The 4,870-nt window shown below is 44.6% G+C and overlaps 1 long non-coding RNA gene across 1 annotated transcript in view; it reads right to left on the reverse strand.

Moving 5' to 3' along the window:
- Window positions 1-261: 261 nt before the first annotated feature.
- LOC118994750 (uncharacterized) overlaps window positions 262-4,870 on the reverse strand; it is a 21,878-nt gene continuing 17,269 nt past the window's right edge. Inside the window, exons 3-4 of the long non-coding RNA XR_005068135.1 lie at window positions 3,711-3,714; window positions 262-272 (exon numbers count right to left, since the gene is read on the reverse strand). This is a non-coding gene — a long non-coding RNA (uncharacterized LOC118994750). The remainder of the gene's footprint in view (window positions 273-3,710; window positions 3,715-4,870) is intronic.

Genomic DNA, 4,870 nt, shown 5'->3' on the forward strand with positions numbered 1-4,870 from the left:
GCTTCTTTCCAGCCCCTTCTTGCCTGTAAGGTCTCTTTTGATAAATNTAGGTCTTTGGATTTCATGAGTTGGAATGCTTCTTTCCAGCCCCTTCTTGCCTGTAAGGTCTCTTTTGATAAATCTTCTGACAGTCTGATGGGTACTCCTTTGTAGGTGACTGTCCCCTTATCTCTTGCTGCTTCTAGGATTCTCTCCTTCATTTTACTCTTGGCTAATGTAATTATGATGTGCCTTGGTGTGTTCCTTCTTGGGTCCAGCTTCTTTGGCACTCTCTGAGCTTCCTGGATTTCCTGGAAGTCTATGTCCTTTGCCAGACTGGGGAAGTTCTCCTTTATTAGTTGTTCAAATAAGTTTTCCACTCGTGGCTGTTTCTTTTCCTGTTTGGGTAACCCTATAATTCGGATGTTGGAATGTTTCAAGATGTCCTGGAGGTTCCTAAGCCTCTCCTCATTTTTTTCAATTCTCATTTCTTCATTCCTTCCTGGTTGGATGTTTCGTTCTTCCTTCTGGTCCATTCCATTGATTTGAGTCCCAGTTTCCTTTCCATCACTATTTGTTTCCTGGACATCTCCCTTCATTTCCACTAGTTTAGCCTTCATATGTTACTCTAATTTGTGACTATAATCTACCAGTTCTGTGAGCATCCTGATCACCAGTGTCTTGAATTGTGCTTCTGAGAGTCTGACAATCTCTCAGTTGCTTAGAGTTATAGGCTCTGGCACTTTGAGTTCTTCTTGCGCCATCTTTTGGGCTGTTCATGCCTGTTCCGTAGCAGGAAGGTGTTCACCAGAGCAGGGCAACTCAGTCACTGGGTTGTGACGCTGCACGTGGGGGCAGGGTCAAAGAGGAGCAATGGCGTCCCATCTGCCGCCTCCCACCGTGGCCCCCTCAGGTGGCCGGTGCCACAGCTGCCACCGTCACCTGGGCCCTCACGTTTCATCCCAGTGCACCCGAGTGCACCACTACCGTTAGCCCTCCACTGGGTTTGCTCCCTGGGGCCTGCGTGGTTTGTCTCACTGTGCGTGAATGTGCGACTGCTGTCAGTCTGCCCCACACTCTGACTGGGTCCGGGCTCCTTGCGTGCCTAGGTCTGGGGATCTGTCCTGCCTGACCCTGCTCTGCTGCTGGCTCCTCCCCTCTTACCATCCCGGTTGAACGGTTAGTTGTTGTCGGACTTCCGTATAATTCAATTTTCTGTTCTTTGGCTGTGTCTTTGTTCTCCAAACCTTTGTGGTATTAAAACTTGGTTGTAGGAGAAGGCACAGTGCTTTCACCTATGCCTCCATCTTGGCGGAAACCCCTGGTTTACTCTTAAGTCCCAAGCAAGGAAGCCTCCTACTAAGGTGGATCTGGACTTGGAAAACTAAGGTTGGAAAACTTACAATTTTTTTCCCCTAGATTTGGAATAGTTATCACTATACTGGAGAAGCCTATTTTCCATTGAAGAGCTGGCAACCAATTTTATGAGCACATCTCGGCAAAGCTGCCTAGTGTCCCTTTAAGGCTCAGGTGAGAAAACTGTTGCAGTTTTGCCAATCTAGTTTTACAGAACCAGGTTTTTTTCTAGACTTGGTAAATTTAACACAGCGCTGGAGAAGCCTATTTACCAATCAGAAATCCTGGAAGCTATTTCACAAACAACTTCTCCCCAGGCCATCTAGTTTTTATCCAACTCCCAGGCTAGGAAGGTTTCTTCTGAGATGGATCTTGGTCTGGGAGAATAACACAGCACTGGAGAAGCCTAGTTACCATCCGAAGAACCTAAAACTTATCCCACAAACACCGACTCGGCAAGGCTGCCTAGTTTTCTCTTAACTCCCAAGCGAAAATTCTCCTTCTTAGGTGGATCTGGGCTTGGAAAACTTGACCTGGAAAACTGTTCAAGTTTTCCAAGTCTAGCTTTCCAAGCACAGTTTTGTTTTTCTAGACTTGGAAATTTTAACACGGCACCAGAGAAGCTTACTTACCATCCAAAAAAAACTGCAGCCCAATCCACAAACACCTTTTGCAAGGCTCTTCAGTTTTTACTTAACCCCCAGGTTAGGAAGGCTCCTTCTGAGGTGGATCTCAGCTTGGAAAACTTAACACGGCATGGAGAAGCCTATTTAACATCCGAAGAACCTGCAACCCATTCCACAAACACCTTCTTCACAAGGCTCTCCAGTGTTTGTTTAACTCCCCTTCGAGGACCACTCCTTCAGAGGTGGATATGGGCTTGGAAAACTTAACATGGCACAGTGGAATCCTATTGAGTATCCAAAGAACCTGAAACCCATTCCGCAATCCCCTTGTTTGCAAGGCTTCCTAGTTTTGTCTTAACTCCTGAGCAAGAAATGTTGCAGACCCTGTCCGGCAGAGTCTGCCTGTTGTGGAATGCACAGGCGACAGCAATCCTGTGTGGGAAAAAGGAACAGACATGACTACTCTCTCAAGGGGAGAGTGCCTATGGTGCCTCGGCCACTCCCTCAAGAGGGGAGCGCCCTGACCCTTGCCAAGACAGGCTTTCATTGTTTTCCTGGGGTTTTACACCATAGAAAGATTATCTATCACATAGAACATTATTGTCTACATTCTAGGTACAATCAAGGAAATAAAAATAGCATGCAGAGGGGGCTGGCAATGAGCTGATTAGCTCTGTCCTTGGAAGAGTTCACACAGGCTTTGGAAGTTACCTTGAGAATAAACAATATACATTTGTTGCTTTAGACCAGGGTGAGGGAGTTTTAGCAAGAGCAAGCCATAACAGTCTGTAAGAATTTTCTAGGCCTGATTCCCACGGGAGAACTCGGTTTGAACATCTGGCTCCTGCATACCACTTTACATCTGTAGGCTTTCCATACAGAGCTGAGTCACATTTGCCAGGCCAAGACAAACTGTTCCCCTCCAATTCCCCCTTCTTTTTTCTTTTTTGTTTTTGTTTAAGGCTGTTGTGGTGATACATCCCACAAGCCTTGCTACTTGCTGGTCTCTTTTGCGACCCTGGGCAAATAATTTGTAAATGTATCGTAATATAGAAAACATCATTAAAATCAGTAAACAACCAGTGGCTCCAGTGACCCACAATCTTAGGTTGAGTCCATCAAACCAGTGTTTTGGGTTTAAGGAGCCAAGATTATCACTAAGGGTTGAAGAATCTCCTGTTTAGTTAAGCATCGAATGTCCTGCAACTGTTTGTGTAACTCCAGTTGCAACTTATTGATTTGTCCTTTTAAATTAGTAGAGAAAGCTCCTCTTAGGTGAAGTTGTATATCATTCCAGGAATATTGGCTGGAGGTGCATCATAGTGGGGTGACACATAGTTTGGAGAAACCAGGATCACGGGTCAGCTGCTGACGGATGACCAGCACATCCTGGCGCTCACCCATCCAGTTGAGTGCTGATTCGACTGCAGAAAGTCGAGTCAGGATTTCTTGATCAATCTGGGCCTGTTGAAGCATTTCTAAAGTGGAATTGCTTAAGAGAACATCAACAGTATAAGCAGTTTGAACTGACTCAATGAGGGCCGCAGTTGCTGTGGCTGCAGTAGCTGTGACAACTATACCAGAGACAATAGATGGAATCAAAGTGCCAACAAACTGTCGGACTCTTAACGAGTCCAGCGCAGTGTGAAGCGCTATTATGCCATGGGGATCTTCCTATTCTCTGCTAACATTAGCTGGCACCCGTATCTGAGTTTTTCTTCTAACTATATACATAAACTGTAGTGAGACTTAACTGACTACTACTGAGGTGAGTAAGACAGCTGGCATATCTGGAGCCTGCCGGAATAGGCAAAGAATACATTTTTGCTGATTTATTATAAGAGACTTGAGTTGTTCCTGCAATTGTCAAAAACAAGTAAGGGTGAGAGGTACAAACTGTGACCCAATCTTGTTTTAGAGGGTCAATTTGATAAAAACACATCTTTGGATACCTTTAGGGTCACATACTATTGTTATATTCAGATGGGTTCTAGTAATAAAAGGCAAGCCCATTTTCCAAGAATTATAATGTCAAGGGCTAGCGTGGTTGGGAGGAACAATTCTGATAATAGGTGCCCCGGTACCGGGCCCTTCCCACCATATATTACTATATGGAATTTCAGGCAGAGCTGAAACTATTGTTGTGCCAAGTTTAGCCAGTACCTTCCAATTAGCTCCCCAGTTCTCTACTAAAAAAGGACTCTTGGGGAGAAATGCAATAGAAGCATTCGGTCCTCTGCACAAAGACCAACAGATTGAGTTTCTGTGGCTTATGTCCAAAGTACAGGATGGAATCAGAGAGGGATTGAGTATGATAAATCCTCTCCTGGGCATGCAGGCCAATTATAAGCACTATGGAAAACTGATAGTAATTACTGTATTGCTCTTTGCTTGCAGCATAAAGTTGCCCCTTTAAAGGAAAACACAAAGTGTCAATAAGAACAGAAAAAGAAACTAGTAAGTACTTAGCAACATAAACTGCCTTTTTTTGGCACCGGAATCCGGTGCTTGTTTCCTTCTAGTTGGCCAGTGTCAGCTGGGCCACCCGGTCTGCTAGCTCATCGGCTTTCATCTCCAGGTAGCAGAGCTGGCTGTCTGTTTTGTTATAAAGCTTCATCCAAAAGACTGAAGGCTTCAAGCCAATGGGCTTGTATATTTGTAGCAGATTCTCCTGCTAAAGCAGATGCATGTAGGGCATCAGAGTAAGTACCAATAGAAATGTGAATATATTTAAATTTTCCAAAGGGAGTATACTGAGTGACATCTGTTTGCCAAATCATTTGAGAGCTTAGTCCTCGAGGGTTAACTTCTATGGGTGGAGATGACTTAATAAGTGCTTGGAGGTCAGGGTGTTGTTTAATGTTTTGCTTAGCTTGAGAATGATAAAGACACAGTTTTTTAATTCTTTC

The sequence above is a fragment of the Sturnira hondurensis genome, unplaced genomic scaffold (genome assembly GCF_014824575.4).
Source record: "Sturnira hondurensis isolate 20B ecotype Veracruz unplaced genomic scaffold, ASM1482457v3 Scaffold0000942, whole genome shotgun sequence".
NCBI lineage: Eukaryota > Metazoa > Chordata > Mammalia > Chiroptera > Phyllostomidae > Sturnira > Sturnira hondurensis.